Source organism: Protopterus annectens, chromosome 3.part0 (assembly GCF_019279795.1).
Source record: "Protopterus annectens isolate FY-2018-M chromosome 3.part0, PAN1.0, whole genome shotgun sequence".
NCBI lineage: Eukaryota > Metazoa > Chordata > Ceratodontiformes > Protopteridae > Protopterus > Protopterus annectens.
In genome coordinates this window covers 1,006,387,378-1,006,409,049 of record NC_056731.1, presented here as the reverse complement: position 1 = coordinate 1,006,409,049, position 21,672 = coordinate 1,006,387,378, and the positions used below count along the sequence as shown (strand labels likewise).

Here is a 21,672-nt window from a genome sequence, read left to right as displayed (position 1 = left end):
TTGCATGTTCTCCCTGGGTTGTTGTTGTGTTTTTCGGCTTTTCCCGGTTAGGGGTCTCCACAGTGGAACTCCGGTCCGCTAATGATTGGCAGTAGATTTTTACGTGCCGAGTTGCCAGCTCTGATGCACAACCTTCAACGAAGTTATGCTCATTCACACATGTCTCCACACAGAAGACGCTCTAACTGAGAATCGAACAGAACAACGTCATACTGTGAGGTGACAACGCTACCACAGCACCACCACAGGGTGTGTATGCATTTTCTCTCAATCTTTTCATTTTCTCTTGACTAATCTAAGTTACTGCTGCACACGCAAAACATTTTAGATACTGGTTGTTTGACTGGCTACACATTGGGCACCAGTGGGTATTACCTGATAATATCTTGTTTTCTTTTTCTTTGTTCACATTTTAGGTTAATAATATACTTTGACAGGAACAGACCAATTCCTATGTCAGGATAGTTAGAGTTTATGAAAGTTAGCCAAAAGTGCCCTTTGCAGATGCTTTAATGTACCATAATCTACAGATGGTATGGTGATGCTTATATCAGTAGCATATTTAAGTATGGTTAAAGTTTTTTTTTCATTTTTGTTTTATTATTATCCCTATTGCTCCTGCTGCATTTGGGACATTCTAGTTGTCTTTACCCCATATTGCTGTAGTTTCTTCTTGAATCTCATGCTATTTTATGACTCTGGTTGGGATTCAGGAAGCCGCCATGACATGTGTGTGTTTGTGTTTGAATGTTTACTTCTGTATATGTGTGGCAGAGTTATTCTGAGGGAGTTGGGGGAGATGCACATGCATTCCCCAGCAGCAGTTTACTTCTGCGATGAGCAGATCAGCAATGATCTTCACAAGGATGTAATAAATATGATTCAGAAATATGTAAATTAGCAAAAAATGAGGCCTTACCTAATCTTGGCTAACATGTCTCTGAATCAAAAATTACTATATCATGGGAGCAGAGCCTTTTCAGGATGAGACGTATGGCTCAGGCTAGGTCCTTTAGTGAATCTTAGGTCTCAGTATCTTAGTATGTAGGACAGATACTATATATAGGCACAGCTTTAGTAACTGGTGACACTTTTGTCCTTTTTAGTTTGACTACTGTATCTGAGTTTCATTCTTCTACTTTTTAACTATTGGTAGTGGATAATACCATGTGATCAGAATCGGTCATTTTCGGTAATTCTTCCTGGTTCATGTTTTTAATTTATCTCCTAACCGTTTGTTGTAGTGCTTACATATTCCTAAAAAGCAACATCTTGCTACAGTGTTGTGTCTTTCAGTATACAGACCTTCAGATATAATATATAGCAGTCAGCAACAGGGCGTGCAATTGTTACTATATCTGTACTACAAAGCCTGCAGTTCTCTGTATCTCCCAGTTTTGAATAGACGTTTTAAACAAATGTGTATGTAGCCCACTGTCTTCGGCTGCTATTATAATCTTTTATATTTTGATTTAAATTCAACTCTCCTTAACCACTCTTGATCGACCTGTGTTTGTTCCAAGACCAGTTCACAGGATTTGCTATTTTTTTTCCTTTTTATCTGGTCCTATTCTTTATATACTCAGACTACAAAACTCAACACCCTGCTTCAAAAGTCTACTTAAAACATACCTCTTAACCAAACATCTACGCAACTGTAATTGACCCCATGAAGCCTCGTCCACTCACTGTTTCTATACCCAATCTGTCCTGAACAACACAAACACCACCATCTAACTATACCTATCCATGTGTGAGCAATAACCTATATTTGAGTATATGTGTATGTGTGTGTGTGTGTGTGTGTGTGTGTGTGTGTGTGTGTGTGTGTGTGTGTGTGTGTGCGCATACATATATATATATATATATATATATATATATATGTATATACATGTATATATATATCTATATATATATATATATAGATATATATGTATGTATATATGTGTTTATGCTCTTACATGTATATTTGCTTGAATGTATATATGGAAACTTAAACATTTATATACTCTTAATCAGTTGTGAAATATCCTGCAATGCTCTACCAGGTTCTTATCTACTCTCATTGTATATTTTGTACACTTGTATTTTCAACCAAAAGGGGGAATATCCTCTTATTGTATACTAACGGCTGTAAAGTCTACAATCTGTATGCTACTACTCTGTAATGTCCCTTTTGTAAATTTTCTCTCTCTATAAACTTATACAGTTTTTCTCCCCAGGATTCCGCCGAAAATGGACACTTGTTGTCCAGTCAGACTATCCTGGAAAACAAATGTTAATTAAATAAATACATAAATATAGATTATATACTTATATATAGATATAATATGTGTAGATATATGTAAGTGTGTGTGTATATATATCTATATATGTATACATATATATATATATATATATATATATATATATATATATATATATATAAATATATATAAATATTTATATCTGTATATATCTATATATATATATACACATATATATATATATATATATATATATATATACACACACAAATATATATATATAAATATATATATACATACATATATATTTATATATATGTATACATACACACACACACACACACATATATATATATATATATATATATATATATATATATATATATATATATATACATAGGAATACATGCATTTGGTCACACGGCCAACTGCCAAAAGTCCGCTTTTCAGAACCAGAATGTTGAATTTCAAGGGGCTGAACGGTCTGAATGTCATAAAAAACTCAGAATTCGACATTCCCGACCACTCTACCACCTAAACAAGTGCTGCCATGGATCAAAAGGGGGGAATGTTTTGCATTTTGACATAATTGCATTCACAATTATGCGAGGTTGAACATTTTCCGGTCGGCCATCTGCCGGCTGACCAAATATGTGCATGCCATATATATGTATATAGATATATATATATATATATATATATATATATATATATATATATATATATATATATATATATATATATATGGGTCCATGTCATTTGATCGACAGTTCATTTGACTGAAAGTTCATTTGGTCGACAGTTCATTTGATCGACAAGCCCCCCACACCCCCCTAACTGTATATATCAACTCCAGGGTCGCACAACATTGGGGAAGGGGGCAAATGCTTGTCGATCAAATGAACTGTTGACCAAATGAACTTTCAGTCAAATGAACTGTTGATCAAATGACATGGACCCATATATATATATATATATATATATATATATATATATATATATATATAGTTCTATTATACATGATCGACATTTCAAAAAGCCGAAGACCATATAGCCGCGACAATATGATTGACTTTTGAAATGTCGATCATGTTAAAAAAAAGAAAAAACACAACAATCACTAACCTTCACATTGCTAGCAGGGGGGCAAGCCCCCGTGCACCCTCCCGGGTGGCTATGCCCCCACACCCCCAAAACTTAAATATACCAACTCCGTGATCGAACTACAGTGCAGAAGATGGAAATCTTTCCATTCACATGGCTATAGTTCAAAAGTCGATCATATGGTCTCGACCATATGGTCTTCAGCTTTGTGAAATTTTGACCATATGTAGGAGACCCATATATATATATGCATATATATATATATATATATATATATATATATATATATATATATATATATATACCATATTTCTTTGTAAATAAGACCTAACCAGAGAATAAGGCCTAGTTTTCCAGGGTGGTCATGATATGAGCCCTAAGCCAAAAATAAGTCCCAGTTAAGATCAGCAACAACACGCGATGGATGTTTTGAATTATAAAATAATATTACTGACACCCGTTAACTGAGGTTATCATACTCTGTTTGCCATTTTTGGACCAATCGGACACCAAACTTCTTCTCTTTGTAGAAAATCATAAGATTCTTTCCCTGGGGTCTTCTGCGATTCTTACTGTAACTCTAATCATCACTTACACTTGACGGTTAAGATCCTTGGCCCATAAACACTGGCAGGTGTACTCTGGTTAAAGTGCAGACAATGTACGTAAAGCATGCGCACTTGGTAACGAACAGCTGTGGTTGTGTTTTCTTAACCGACGCCATTTTGTGTTGCCACTCCAGTCTCATAAGTCTTCAGTTAACCCCTCCCCTTCCAGACAAGATTAGTGTAAAAAGAAAGAGCTATTCTGCTGAGTACAAGAAAGGAATCATGGAGGACACCCAGGGAAATAATCTGATGGCTTTCTGCAAAGAGAAGAAGTTAGATCTCCAAATGGTCCGAAAATGGCATGCAGTGTATGATATCCTCAGTCAACAGGCTGACGAGTGAAATGCTAAGAAGTGCAAGTGTGGATCAGGTCAATGTAATGCTGCCACTTGTTTTGCAAGGTGGTGAAAGAGGTCTGCTAGTCTGGGATTGAGCGAGCACTCACCTCACTAAAGACATGAAGAAATTCCTTGCATGGAGAAGAATAAATAAAATAATGATTCCCTCAGGAATGACTGCCTGTCTCCAGACTCTTGATAATACAATTAACAAGCCATTCATGGACCATTTGTTCATGGAACTCAATGACTACACTGAAAATAGAATGGAGAGAAATCAGCATGGAAACTTTGTGAAGCCTAGCCTGCAAGAGGTCGTGACTTGGGTGAAAAATTAATGGGATAAAATCACTGACAGCTGTGTTGCCAATGCACTACGAGCAGGCTATTTGGACAAGCAGTGCTCATTTAAGGAGAGCTCTATTGCTAGGCATGACATTTTGGGGCCAATGGTTCTATAGGAAATGGAGTAGCAAGAAATTTAGGCCAGAATTCAGGGGTTGGAGACTTATGACAATGTTCCAGAAGAAGATGACATGGCTGAATTTAAATAACTTTTCCATTCTCGGGGAAACAGAATGGATTGCTTCTACTTTCAGTTTTATTCCCCTCCTTCAATACACATGCATGAGATATTGTACTGTGAAAGCCAAGTTGTAGATATTCTGAAGTTGAAATGTTTGTTGCACTGTTTATGTAGAAGTCTCACACAACTGTTAACCCGTTAGTTAGAACTGTGCCCAGTAACAGAAAAGTACCTAATAAATGTCAATTTGTGTACATGAATAAATTTGGATCTTTGTACATAAATAAATTTCAATTTGTGTAAAAGAATAAATGTTGATTTTTGTACATAAATAAATGAATAAATGTAGATTGTTGTATGGGGAATAAAGTATCCTTTGATAATAAGCCCTAATGCGTATTTCAGCAGGGGAAAGAGTATAAGACCCAGTCTTATTTTCGGGGAAATACATTATATATATATATATATATATATATATATATATATATATATATATATATATATATATATATATATATATATATATATATATATATATATATATATATATATATATATATATATATATATATATATATATATATATATATATATATATATATATATATATATATATATTGATTCTCGGCTGGGATGCCTTCTGTGTAGAGTATGCATGTTCTCCCTGAATTTGTGTGGGTTTCCTCCCATGTTGGAAAGATGTGCATCTCGAGCATTTCTCCCTAGACCTTTGCTGAAAATTGGCTTTGTTCCAAGTTGGACTTTCCTGGTTAACAAATGTTAAATAAAAATAAAAAGAAAAAAAATATATATATAGATATATATATAGAGAGAGAGAGAGAGAGAAGTGTAAACTGCTTGTGTTTTCATTCTCAATCTTTTGCAAAATGTTTTTGCTTTTCTGAACAAATATGCCATCATACACTAGTTTTCTTTATGGTTTAGAACTTTTGCAATGTTTTAATCTAATGATGCCAACAAATATTTTTGCAGTCCCACAACTGCAAACATTACACATAGTCAATTTTGAATTGGTCCATAACCCATTGAAAACAGAATATATAATATTGCCATGCACTGGATTTTATACATTATTGATAAGCATGAAACATTGTTTTTCTTTGTTGTCCAACTGACCCAATGCTATTTGGAGACAACTAGTCATTTGAAAGCTGTAAGTTAAAATAGGAAGCGCAAGCTGATTTGTTTGAATTTACTCCTATATGTGAATACAGTTTTCTGGTTTAGATCATGAAAGTATGCCCCCATTCCAACTCTGTAAATAACTGCAAAAAGTCGCTGGACACGAAAGTGTCATGCAAAAATGATTGGCTGTTACAATCTGACAAAAAAAATATCCATACGCACAAATCTGTTCTCTCTCTCTCCGTCTCCTTGTAATCCTGACTCTGTGGTGTTTTTCTATGGCCATCTTGTAAATGTTGGGCAATGACCAGCTAAAAGTCCTGCTTAATGTAATAGCTCTGCATGCAAAATTTAACAAGCCAAACAATTTTATAACTTGCCCACCTGTCACTTTCTTTATTAACAAGAAGGACTGAATGCAAAGAGAAATATTTTCAAACTTTTACTGAGATAAATTAAATGATATGGGGCTGACATCTACTTCAAGCCCTAGAAATGTAGCTAACTTATTCGGTCCTCCTCACCTTATCATTTGCTAAAGAAACACTGATATGTACACAGAAATCCTGACATGAAGGAAGGGTGTCCTTGGCTCCCATCTTACTTTCACCACAATAAGAACATCATTCAGGTAATGTACTGCAGCATGTGAGGGAGACTTATGCTTCTCACACCACTGAAGTGCTGATCTATAAAACTCCAATGTAGCATGCCGGGTGAGCACCTGAGTAACCCCTATGCATAGTTACATCTAAATAATAATTGTACTCAGACTGCATACCTAAAATAGGTCAGTCTTGAAGGCAGATGGGAGAAAGATGTAACACAGATTCCATGTCATATTTAGCTAATGTTGGGTCGTTAAGTCATTATGTTACCTGGATGGCATCATTCAACAATTAATTCCATACTTTAGAATACTGCTTACATATACCGTCATTCACAGAGTTGACAGCAGGGAAAGACATATGATAAATTAATCTAAATGCCATGTTTTTTTTCCCTAGGGACCAAACCAAACAGGGAGAGTTAAAAAAATGGCAAATGTCAGATATAGGCACTGTCCATTTATTTTACATTTTCTGATTTCTTTGTCCAAGTTGCATTTCACTATGTCCTCCCTCCCTTTATCTCATTTTACATTTTTGCAGATTATATCTCTGGAAAAACTGGACTTGCCTGGAAAAAACTTGATTTGAAACCCTTTATCCACTCAATTACTCCTTACTTTTTTTCTGTAATCTTTCAATAGTTCTGCCAAAATGTCTAATCCTACGGAGTATGATTCTAGCTTTGTATACCAGAATCTGTGAAAGGAACCGACTATGTAGTTACCTTGAAAGTAAGACCCACCATGATTATCTGCTGTAACTAAGATGGTATTCACCTTGTCTGATGAACAAGGGGATCCACTATTGCCTTTATTACCATCCTTAACACTTAACTGTGGAATGCTAACATCCACAAATGGAACAAATGGAACTTGCAAGATGGTCATCCCCAAAAAACAGCATTAAATCCTCACCAAGACATAAACCTGGGACCTGTTTGTTCCTCATTTTGACGAAAATTGGCTTTTGATCTGTTAATCATTACTCCTAACTATATATTGGATACACCTCTTCCCATTTAATCTGCTTGCTCAAGGGCTTAAGTTGGGAGCGCACACTATATAAGCAGATCACTCGTAAAAATCAGAGACCTGCACATAAGGCAAAGGTGTAGCACAAGGAACATATCGAATCTGTACCCTCAAATATACTTACACTACCACCCTTTATTTTTATAAACACTGGCAGCGCTGAAGCATGCTAGAAGTTAGGTCCGATAATTACACAAATCTGTAATCTGTAATTACTGTTGTAATCATAATTTCTCTAATAATTCTTGCCAAGAGGGGGGGAGAGGGAGAGAGAGAGTGTCAAAGAGAGACTGAGGAGGATTTGATGTCAGATTAATTCTCTTGCTATTAGCCCTCAGTCAGAAGAGACTGTGCGATAATTAATAAATTCAAATACAATTTCCACTGACTTGCATTTAATTCCACAGATAAACCTTGAGTAAAATTACTAGATAAGTTACCATCTGTCTTTATGTCTTTAAACACTGGAGCGGTCTCCATCTATTTACTCTCCAAATAGCATGTTTCCAGAAAATGTCTTAATACCAATGTCTCAACTAAAAAGGTACTGCCGCTACAGTATTTGGCATTATATTACCCTATCTGGTGTTTATAGCCTTTGAATGATTATTTTTCCCTTGTTACCAGCATCTCTAAAAAAATGCTGCCTATCCTACGTCCGGATTGAGGGCTTCAATTTATTTGTTATTTTTTCTATGTACTCTGGTCTACCTGGTGGCAAGGTTATTCTCTTCTTGCTTAACAAACAGTAAATACTCTGTTTTAGACATCGTCTGCATTCATGCCCTACAACTTGAGAGATGCAATTTCTATGTTGCTGTTTTGCATTGATTTTTGAGACTTTTGTATCAAACAGTGTCTGTTTCTGTTATTTGTGTGTTTTTGTTTTGATCATTTTGGGGACATTTTCTTCCCTACTCTAGAGATTTAAATTCTGCTCAGAATCCCATGAAAGTGCTAATCTAAAAGGTTCAAATGTGACACAAGCCACTGATTAAACCCTTGGGCATATTTACATCTAAATAATAATTGTGCTCAAACTGTATGCCTAAAAGATGACAATTTGAAGGCTGCTTGGATCTTCCCAATTAATAAATAAAATAAATAAATAAATGTGTTTTGTACAGCTAAACGTTGCAGACTGTGAACCATCTCAATTGCCGTAAAATGTCCATGTCAGTTTTATCAGTGATATTATAAGATGTGAGATGAGATCAGTCAGTAGTAGTTGTATTATTGTCATTGGCACACGGGAATATGCCATGGCTTAGTTACTTATACATTTTAGTATATGATAACACTGTCTTGGAGACTGCATACTCATTAACAAGATGCAATCACAGTTTGTTTTCAGTTTTTATTTACTGTTTATTTATCTATTAGACTAAGGTTGTTTATGTTACTGCATTAATTGTACTGCTAAAATGATTAACACTAAACTATCTCTGGGTAAAGAATTATTATTATTATTATTATTATTATTATTATTATTGTTATTTAAACCTTAATATGCTCTATTTCCTAGAAAAAGATGAAATGAAAACTACGTTACCTTGGCACTCAGTGCATTGACTTTGCTGTGGGCTGCAGTGATATCTCAGCACTCACATTTAAAGCATTAATCTATGGTCTAATTTATCGGTTAAGTGTACTCATCGCTTTGTATAGCAGTATAAAAGCTAAACATTCCTCCTCAAATAATGATTGCTACTGGACTACCATGAAAACTGACAATATCTGTGTATTAGGCCCATTTGGTTGCATTATATGCCATTATACATATGTAGTTTCGCTGATGCCTGTGAACATTAACTCAAGAAGTGCACCACATGACATTTTTTAAAAGTAAAGCCTTACCAATTACTTACATAAACCATTAGTTGATATTACACAAGTCTTGGTCTCCCTTTCTTCTCATTCACAGTACATTGAAATGATAACACTTAAATGTTTTATTGGTAGCAAATCAACAGCAGGCTTGTTTTATAACAATCATATGCAATTGTGGTGGTACAAACATTAGTTAAGGTTATGGGAAGAATGAATCATGCGTCTTTGAAAAGGTTTCTGAAAGAATATTATACAAAAGTATAGCCATTCATTTTTGTAACAGTTTCGCTCTTTAACTTCAAATGTTTTAATCTAAGAAAAAAAAACAGTTATGCCAGTGTGCTTGCTTTTTTGCTAAGTCACCACCTAGTTTGAATTAACCATTCCTGTGGATGATCTAGCATAATTTTGGTCATTATTGTATAATAATGCTTTGAGATTTTATTCAGTGTTTGTCGTCAATTCAGCTAGACCCTTGTTGACATAGCCTTTTTTACATCTTTCTTCTATAATAATGATCAATTTTTGGCAAAATACCAAACAGCAAGGGTTAAAAAAATTATGTTGTGTCAAGTAACACTGCAAAATTTTCATCTATTAAAAATAATTAACAAAATTTACTCAGTTAAGAAACGGTCCAACACTTTTTCCAGCTGTATAGTTATGGGTCTCAAGTTCAAAGCATGGTCTTCTCATCACATCTGTTAAAATGTATCTATTTTATGACAATAATAATACCAACAACAATAATAGTCATGGGTCTCAAGTTCAAAGCACTATCATCTCAACACATTTGCTAAATCATTTCTATTTTATGAAAATAATACTAATACTATATTAATACTAATACTGCTGCTGCTACTACAACTACTACTAATAATAACTGTAATAATATGAGTAAAATAATGCTAACAATAATACTATATTAATAATAACACTGCTGCTACTAATAATAATAATAATAACAAATGTAATATGAGTAAAATAATACTAACACTAATACTAATACTATATTAATACTAATACTGCTGCTGCTACTACTACTAACAACAGCAATTATAATATGACTAAAATAATAATAACACTAATACTAATAATAATAATACTACAACTATATTAATAGTAATACTGCTGCTGCTACTACGACTACTACTAATAATAACTTTAATAATATGAGTAAATAATACTAACAATAATACTATATTAATAATAATACTGCTGCTACTACTAATAATAATAATAACAAAAGTAATATGAGTAAAATAACACTCAATAATACTAATACTATATTAATACTAATAAAATATTACTACTAATACTGCTATTACTGCTACTACTACTAATAATAATAACAACAGCAATGGTAATATGAGTAAAATAAAAAAAGAAGTGGAGAAAGTACACCAGTTGCTGGACACTTTTTCAGCCTGCCTGATTTGAATTGGGTCATTGTGGATCTCAACAACAGTAATAATGCTCTATTCTCCTCTGCCAGATTCTGTGGAATATGTAGAGTTTCTTTCTTACGTCTGCACCTTAGGTCTCACTTAATGATCACATTCAGGAAATCTAATGGTGCTCATATGGCAAAGTAATAAAATTACAGGAAGGAAAATTAGGACATGATTAGCATTAATGCATTTTATTGCATATAAATAGCTGACTACAACCAGAAAACTATGCATGTTTAAATATTAAAGCATATGCTCAGATTTAATTCTGCATAACACCACATTTATGAACCATTATATTTCTGAAAAAGTAAGTTTTGAAGTGAGTTACCTTTTCCATTAATGCCATTTTATTTGAAGTGTCAGGCCTTTGAAACATATAAATGAGCATAATTATTCCAGTTCAGTTAAAATGTTTGTGAAAGTATGGTGACATGTTTTGAATAAGATCTGCTTGTTCACACATGCAGGAAATGTTTAATTAAATTATTTAAAAAATCAGCCTCCACCAGTTTAATTTTTTTTTTTCCTAAGATAAAGACAGCTCACCAGGAAAGGTATTAAGCTGTTATTCAATTCTTCAGAAAGGCATAGGTGAGCAATTATTTTCAAGCTGGGCACAGGAGGTGACAAAACAAGATTTATTTGATGTAAAGTAGGTATGTTGAGAAATATATGACATTTACTGCACCAAGTGGAAATATTTTATGCTTCCAGTGAGAAGAGTATATATCTCGGGAAGTGAATGCCAGGATGTGCATTGCAAAACAGCAGTGTTTGCAAATTAATGCAAAGAAAGAAATATGATAGTTCATGATGCACCTGAAAAGGCTATTATGAAATCTAGATTACTAGTAGTTGAAAAAAAAAATCAGTCATAGTTCAACACAGAAAAAAAATGTATAAGGTTTTCTTTTTCCAGACTTGTCTTTTGTCTATGGCACTCAAGACCATTTGATGGCAGAAGACTTCCTGTATATAGTCATGATAAGTGACTAAATTAAACACATCCTTTTTTAGCATGCATTATGCCAGGCAATGTTCTTTCATATACCAAATACAAAAGCGATGTAGCTCATAATTAAAGTTCTGTAATCATCACTAAATTGACTGAGGAGGAATACAACTTACCAAACAATTTTAAGTATTTATGGAGCTTGCATTTTATCAGAATGCAAAGATTTTCAAAGGCTTGGGATCACGGAGGAGCCTAGCATAAATGCCCAGTTGCCCCTCCCCTCAAGCCCTCTTTGGAGAAGAGACTTCATCAAGTTCACACAACAGGGAAACAAAAGCTGAGGGTCTAAAATCCTGTACAAGACAAAATGTAGAGTACAGCTTAAACCCTCTGCACCAACTGCCAGACACTATAATAAGTCACGTATATCAAGCCTATAAATCATATGATTTCTTATAGGCTCATAGATAGTTACCAGTGCCTCCTTGTGGAATTCACGAAAGTTTAATTAAGGAGAAAAAAATAATCCTTTTATATCAAAAATGTTATTTGATGTAAAACAGCAGCAGTTATCTTAGTATGAGCCACTTAAAACATTTTGCATATAAATGTCTTCTGGAAGTCCTTTTACAAGGTCATGGAGTCATTTATATTAGAAATTAATTATTACAAGGCCATAAATATATACAGATGATATATTATGTTGCTCTTATCTTTTATCTAAGGAATAAAATTAGATGAGATACGGCTTAGGGTCTGATAAGTATAGTCTCCTTACACATAAGAAGGCATAGGCAGTTTGCCAGATGCTGTTAGTTACTATAAACCGTAGCTGACATCATTGCAGGCTTACTACAGAATAAAAGGTATAGAGAGACCCCTTAGAAAAAGAATCTATGAACATTTTTACGACATATCTAAAGAAAAGGAAACTAATGCCTTTTTTAAACACTTCACATCCTGCCCTAATATGTTATTGAAGTTTATGGTGTTAAAGCAAGTAGTACCAGATGCTAGGGGTGGTGACTGGGAGACCACACTAGAATATCAAGAACTTTTATGGCAATTAAGACTGGATGCTGGTAAGCCACCTGGGCTTAATGACAATATTAATATTAGCAGTGTCCTTAAACTAAGGATGGCTCGATTATAGCTCCAATTTTGGTCTGACTAGGTTCAAACTAAGAAACAGCAATATTAATTCAAATGCACAAGCACTTTTTATTATAGCATATATACACATATATATATTTATCTATTTTTACTTTGTTTAATTTTGTCTGGCTTTGTGATGATTTTTATTGTTATTTATCATTCATACTTGGTGATTACATGATTTTATAAAGATTTTAATATAACAATTTTTATTACTTTAATAGATAAATATACTCACCAAATAATATTTTTTCATTTGAATGTTTCTATTTTCATGAACAGTTAGTGTGATTTTTACTACAATCTGTTGGTATGTACACATTTTTGTCCAACAATTTAAACAGTTTATATCAGTTTTTTAAGCATTTAACATACACTCAAATTGTAGTTCTGTTTGGTTTTATATTTTTTAATATTTTTTAATATTTCTCAACATTCTTTAATAAGAAGTGGTTTCCATGTCATTTAATTGAACTAATTAAGCTAATTAAATAAACCACGTGGGTGTACACTTCTCTATATAACACAGACCATTTGTACTGCAAGAACAACTTGAAAAAGCTCGGTATTCTACCGAGCGAAAGCGCTTGTTTTTACGTGTGGTGTCATTTTTCAATAAAGGATTTATCTATTTGATTCTGCTGGTGACGTTCCCTGGCTGTGTTTTTTGAGGTTCTTGGTTTCGTTTTACTTTTTGGAGTTACAGAATAAATGGTGTCTGATGTATTTGTGTGTGTGTGTGTGTGTGTGTGTGTGTGTGTGTGTGTGTGTGTGTGTGTGTGTGTGTGTGTGTGTGTGTCAATGAAACTGTGTATATCTTCCACAACAGTACCAAGAAAACCCATTAAAAACTAGGTACCCAACACAGAGTAAAGACATTCCTTACAGAATCTGCCAAGGCAACTCTCGTCACCCCTTACCTATTACCCTTATCATTACCAAGCTACGGACCTCTCTTAGTTCTGAAAGTGAATAGTGCTATAACAAAGTTGCTAGAATTGCTTGCAAGAAACTTAACCAGACCCACCATCGTTTAGCACTAAAAGCAATTAACTCACTTGAGCTCCATCACAGCCTATCTTATACTCAGCTCATCTTAACCTATAAACTCTTCCATACCCTTCAGCCTGCTCAATAATCAGACCCCTCCTCCAATACTTTTTTTCCAAGTCATCCCTTCAGTCAAATAATAAACAACCGCTTACTGTCTACAAACCACAATGAGCTGCTGGTTCAGTCTCTATTCTAATAGTGTAGTTAGAACTTGGAATAACATTCCTCTGTCAGTCAGGTCTCTCAAAAAACCTTCATCTTTTTAAAGCATTGCTAAAAGATTTCCTCTCTGCCTCCTGGTTTTGTCCCTGCTCCTCATCTGGGGCATAGCTCTCTAACACCTTTCATCACCTTTCTTATATCTCCCTGTAAAGCACTAACTCATTTAACCTGCTTATCCCCTTCTAATACCTTACTTTATTGTACTTCTTAAACTATTATACCTAGTTCCTATTAACAAAACCAAATTGCTATTCCATCACTACTTCTCTGTTAACACTCAGACTTGTCATATCCTCTAATACCTCACTCTGTTGCACTTTTTTGCATTACTCCTACCTATTTTATACATGACTGTTCATGCATAGTCTGTAAATTTCAGTATAAGGTTTGTAAATTTAATGTTTGTGAATATCAATACAAATTTTATTATACTGATTATTATGTTATGTATTCACTAAACTCGTATCATAAAATGTGTTACAGTAAACTCACAGTTAAGCAGCACCTATGGGGATTGGTAGATGCTGGACAACTGTTGCTTCCGGTTGCTTGAGAGTTACTATTAAAAATCGGTTTGACTAATACTGCAGCCTATACTATTTCTTTGGTTTGTCTTGTTCTCAGGTTGAGGAGAGAAGAAATGTTTTTCCTATCTTCCTTTTTAAAACTCTAAAACTCTAAAAACTTTAGGTATGTTTCTGCAGGGAGAAAACAGAAAGAGCAACACATGAAAATTAAAATGTATTTGCTTGATACTTTTGTGCCGGTTCCTTGAGGGTGCTGGCTGCTTGAGTTCCAGTTAACTGAGAGTTTACTGTATTGAAAACATTGATTGCATTAAATATGATACCATAGAGCTTTTCTCCCTGGGACTCTGCTGAAATAGGTGCACCTGTGCCCAGTCAGACTTTCCTGGTAAACAAATGTCAATAAATAAATAAATAAATATGTAACTGCATGTTGTATTTATCCACATTTATTTCTAGAATTCTTCTTCTTTCGGCTTTTTCCCGGTTACGGGTCATAATAGTTTTAAAAGTTATATTTAAAAAAAATGCAAGTAAAAAGAGTTTAGTTTAGGATGAATTTTCTGTCATTCAAACTCAAGCTTTAAAATGTAAAAAGTCATAGGCATTCTGAAGTCATGAGCGGAAACACTGCTAATACCCTAATGGGTGATTTCCATATGTTGTCCACTACAGAACATTTCAGGTATTACACAGTGAAGCCTTTATCTTGGTTGGGTCTTTACTGCATTTTTTTTACTGAACTGTTAGTTTGTGTGGCCTTTTTATTTTTGGTATGAGCTATACAGATTTCAGACTTTGGTCAGAAACATTAGCTACATTATTTGCCATGAATAAAAAGTAAATGTAGGAGTACAAACACAAGTGTTTAATTTAATTGGTGGTATGAAGCTGATTTTTGCTTTTGTCATGACTACAGAACAAAGCTATGCACAGAAGGAAGCCAAAAGCTAGTCTAAAAGCAAAAGGTGTCAACTGCAGTCATTATAACATGTCACTGGTCAAATGCACCAGTGACATAGTATAACTGCTGTCAGTCCACAAATCAGAGGGGATTTCTGATAGGAAAACTATTTTGCAATGTGCCATTATCCAATTTATAATTTATTTAATGTGTCCATTCACTCTGCTGTCCCTAATGTCTCATTATCTGTCATTCTACAGTAGATTCCAGAAGAATATCACCAGCTGGACTTGATGGAAGAAAGTGCTATTAGAGAAATGGGTTCCTTTATGTGAACAATTTATTTCTTTAGCACTTAGAATTTAAGAGTGATGTTGTCTAGTTACAGAAGTAAAATGCTAACCAAAAAAGAGGAAGTCTGCTATTATTTCTAATGTGGAAACCATCAAGTACTTTAAGCTAGATAAGTCACTGGTATAGTGTGTCAGCAATACAATTTAAAAGATACCAATCGAAAAAATGTGTTGCCTTAATAAAGCAATTCTTTTAAATATCCCATTCCCCCGGATTTACTAATCTGCCATGCAGGACTAAACTAGTCCTGCATAAGCGGAAATTTAAGAGGAGGACAGCAGCGTGCCATGCATATTAATTAAGGCACACTGCCTGAGCACCAAATCCTACATTGAGCGTGGACGAGTGCAGTGGGCATGTCTGAGAGCAGAGCTCTCAGAATAAACATGCCCCTGCAAAGTAGAAAGTGTAAATAAATGAGCGAGACCACACATAGGTGTCTGCATATCCCCACCAACAGTCCCCATGGGTTCAACAGTACATTGAAATAAAATGATGAAACCCTTGTATTTATTTTTTTAAACCCCAAGTACAGCTAATCGTAGGTGCATGGGTTTGCCCAGCGCTTAACTACGGTTAAAACAGCTAAAAAGGCTGAAGAGGATAAGGAATACATATGCAAATGAAACAGCACAGCAACAGTGTAGTGGTTAGAGCATCCACCTAACAAACAGGCATTCCCAGTTCGAGTCCCACTGCAGCACATATCATTTTCCATATGAAATCTGTATATGAACATATTTTTACATCATTTTGCCATATAACCTACATAATAACATTTACATGTGAACTGGAGTACTGCATGAAATGCACATGTGAAGTTACAGTGTCATAATGAATAAGGCACTAGTAAGCAGTTTTAAGCACAAATAAGCAGCAGTAAGCGTGTCTAAGTGTGTTTGCGCTGGGGTAAGCATTGCCTACACAGATTAAGCAAAGTAGAAGCTAACTGAGTGTAAGAAACTTTAACCGGAGGTTAGCAGTGCTTTCGTCATGCAAACCCACTTACAACTGCTTTAAAGTGCCTTAATCACTCTAGATCCAATGGCCCATGTTCTGCTCAGCAACAAAATAAACTGCCTCTGCAAGGCTCAAACTCAGGACCCTGTACACTATAGTCACAGTAGCTCACCACTAAGCCATCATAGCAATAGATATGCATGAGCTATCAGCAAACTAATTCTCACCACAGGAAAATCAAACCAAACATGTGAACTGATTCTATGTACAGTGTGAAGTGGTATAACCTGCTACATCACATAAATATGTGAACTGGAGTACTGCAGTAAGACCAGATGTGAGGTGTTATTGCAATAAAGTGTTGAAGTTCCCAGGACTGCATACAGAGTATGTACACATGAATCAAGGATACAAGACACATATATAACATGTAATGAAGAAGACATGAATGCCAAAAGGCAAATATCATGCAAATCGAATATTAAGCACTGCTAAGCATTGCACAGCACTGCTACCCAGACTACTGTTAGGGTACTACCAGTGGAAGAAACAGTGTCAACCTGCAAAGTCAAATCCTAAACAAATGCATGTTCGTCTCTAGCGGGACGACCCCAAAAATACTGCTAAAAAGAGTCCTCGGGGTAACATACCATGTCTTACAGGTAAGCAAATAAGGATATGTATGTTCACGGACTGAATATGTAGGAACCCTAAAGATCCATGGGGTGATAAAACATGTATGCCAGGTCCCGAGAAGTGAAGAGTGGCCAATGTGTAGTAGTGTGGTGAGATTTGGATGGAACCTGTAGGAAGGATGATTGATGTGGAAGAGGGAGGGAGTGGAGGGAATGATGGGTAAGACATTATGGGCTGAGGCATGCCAGGGTTGGATGGACCCATTCTAATGGGACCACCCCATGGATGTAAGGGAGAAAGGAGGGGGGAACAGGAAGGTAACTGAGACATACCATTTCCCATGGCAAAGCCCATTATGAGTAATATGTATGTTGCATAACCCATGGAATAGCATATATATATATATATATATATATATATATATATATATATATATATATATATATATATATATATATAACCTGGAGTACTGCTGCCACGAAAGAACATACATATATATATATATATATATATATATATATATATATATATATATATATATATATATATATATATATATATATATATTAGGTTAAGCAGCAAGAAGCAGTAGTAAGCATATGTCAGCATTAGTAAGCGAGTTTAAGGCCATACATCCCATACCTCCACATGTCGTTAGATATATATACAGCAATAAATATATGTGTATATATACATATATATATATATATATATATATATATGTATATATATTTATATATATATATATATATATATATATATATATATATATATATATATATATATATATATATATATATATATATATACATATATGTGTGTGTGTGTGTGTGTGTGTGCATAGATATATATCTATGATCGGAAACAGCACCCAAGAATGACATATGTTCACAGTCTATGACAATGGAGGTGAGAGGCCCAAGCAAGAAACATGTAACAAGTAGCATGATACCTCCCCCCCCCCCCCGCCAGCAGGACAGAGGAAACATACAAACAAACCCACAAACAATGTAAATAGTCCACTGCTCCCAGACCACAGGCAGGAAACAATTGGGAGGGCACAGTGGAACCGTGAAATATAATCTTGGAACAGAGACAGGAGCGTCCCTTGTGGGACACCCCAAAAATTGTCATACTATGGGAGGAAGCCAGTGCAACAACCTTTCAAGGCGGGGTGTGCACATACCCGGAATACAAGGGCGGGAAAGCCTGATGACCCATGGGTCGAGACAATGTACAAGATGGGTCCCGTGAAGTGGAGAGTGGGCAGTGTGTAGTGGTGTATTCAGACCCGACCTGCACCCAGAGTAAGGATGAGTGCTGTAGAGGAGGTGCATGTGGGGCAACTATGGGTAGCTAATTATGGGTCTAGGCATGCAGGTGTTTGCTGGAGTGGGTCTGTACAGAAAGCCCCAGGGATATAAGAAAAAGTGTTCATTGGGGAGAGGAGCCACCCAACTAGCAGCCACACCCGCTATGAGTCCCACTGCAGCAAAGTTTAATTTACATGGCAAAGAACGAAATAACCAGATGTAGATGTATATATGTAGAGATATGTGTGTGTATATCTACCCATAGCTACATGGAGATATACCTCTCCCTCTCCGTAGTACAAATGTATACACACAGAGACAGAATACATATAAATACCCACATATAGACATATACATATGCAGACACCCATATACCTATATGTCATTAGATATATATATATATATATATATATATATATATATATATATATATATATAGCAATATATAAACATATACATGTACGCATACATATACAGATATATATGTATATAGTAATGTATGTATATATATATATATATATATATATATATATATGTGTGTGTGTGTGTGTGTGTGTGTGTTTGTGTGTTTGTAAATATACACATATATATAGCTAGGATATGATACAGCAATTACAAATTACATATGTTCACAGGTCGTGCAAATGGGGGTGAGGGGTCCAATCAACAAAAGTGTAACTCATAGCATCAACCCTCTCCCCCGGGTAGACTGCTGAAATCTACAGACACACAATAAAAGTAAACACACCACTGCTTCCCAGACTACAGGCAGGATACTACCAGTGGGAGACACCCGCCAAGTCTAATCTTGAAACAAAGACATGTATGTCCCTTGTGGGACACCCAAAACTTCAGTCATTTTTGGACTTCCTGCCATTACACCGATGTCGAACGGCAGGCCACGTATGTTCCCAGTTTACAAGGTAGGGGAAGCCTGATGAGCCATGGGGTGAGACAACATATGTGATGGGTCCAGAGAAGTGGGGAGTGGGTACAGTGTACTGGAGTAGCCAGACCCGACCTGCACCGAGTAAGGATGAGTGCCGAAGAGGATGTGCAGTTTGGGAACTATGGGTATGAAATCATGGGCCTAGCTGAGCAGGTGTTGGTTGGAGTGGGTCTATGTGGACCGCCCCAGGGATGTAAGCAATAGTGTGCATTGGGTAGGGCTGCCGCCCAATGGGCAGCCACTCCTGCTATGAGTCCGACTGCAGCATAGTCTATTATACATGGCAAAGAACGGAATAACCAGATGTAGATGTTAAAATGTAGATGGGTGTGTGTGTATATATATATATATATATATATACCCATACCTACATGGAGTTAAACCTCCCCCTCTCCATAGTACAAATGTGTACATACAGAGACAGAATATAATTAAATACCCACATATAGATATATACATATACAGACACCCATACATCCATATGTCGTTTTTTATATAAATATATATATATATATATATATATATATATATATATAGAGAGAGAGAGAGAGAGAGAATATATATATATATATATATATATATATACAGCAATATATATATATATATATATATATATATATATATATATATATATATATATATATATATATATATATATATATATATATATATATATATATATATATAGCTAGGATATTTAGTGATTTATTTATTTGAATTACATCTGTTAACTGGGTAAGTCTGGCTGAGCTGCTTCTGGCTCATTTACAGCAAAGACCCGGGGAGAAAAGCTCCTCAGGACTAGAAAACAATATATTAAATAGTAGTATACAGCAGATATATATATATATATATCTATATATCTATATATCTATATATATATATATATATATATATATATATATATATATATATATATATATATAGATCTATATATATATAAATATATATAGATATGATACAGCAGTTAAGAATTACATATGTTCACAGGCCGTGCCAATGGGGGTGAGGGGTCCAATCAACAAACGTGCAGCACGTAGCTTCAACCCCCTCCCACCTAGACAGGTGAAACATACAAACACACGATACAAGTAAACATATCACTGCTTCCCAGACCACAGGCAGGATACTACCAGTGGGAGAGATCTGCCAAGTCTAATCTTGAAACAAAGACATCAATGTCCTTTTGCAACACCCCAAAAATTGGTAATGATCGGAGTGAGTCCCTGTAATGATTTATCTAAGCAGGCCGTGTACATACACAGACCAGTAGGTTGGGCAAGCCTGATGACCCATGGGTCGAGACAACATATGACATGGGTCCTGACACGTGGAGAGTGGGCAATGTGTAGTGGTGTGATTAGACCCCTCCTGCACCCACAGTAAGGATGAGTGCTGTAGAGGAGGGGCAGGTGGGGGAACTATGGGTATGCAATTAATGGCCAAGGCGTGCAGATATTGGCTGGCGCAGTTGTATAAGGACCGCCCCGGGGATGTAAGTAATATTGTGAATTGGGCAGAGCTTCCGCCCATAACTCTCAACCTCTAAGAACAAAACCACTGGATAGAACCTAAACCATTGGGGGGGCTGGCAAATAGGGACAGAAATTGCATATTCCACTTGCAACCTTAGAAAGCTGATAGAATAATAGGTTATGCATTAGCATGACTGGTCTGAAGGATGTGGAGTCTTAAACCCAAATAATTGTCTGTATTTAATGATGTCAGTTCCCAGGTATTTGCCAGACAG

General features: G+C 35.3%; 1 long non-coding RNA gene across 1 annotated transcript in view; it reads left to right on the top strand.

Annotated features, from left to right (window-relative positions):
* The window catches only part of LOC122796659, a 2,068,910-nt gene that overhangs the window by 545,462 nt on the left and 1,501,776 nt on the right, over positions 1-21,672 (top strand). The window lies entirely within an intron of this gene.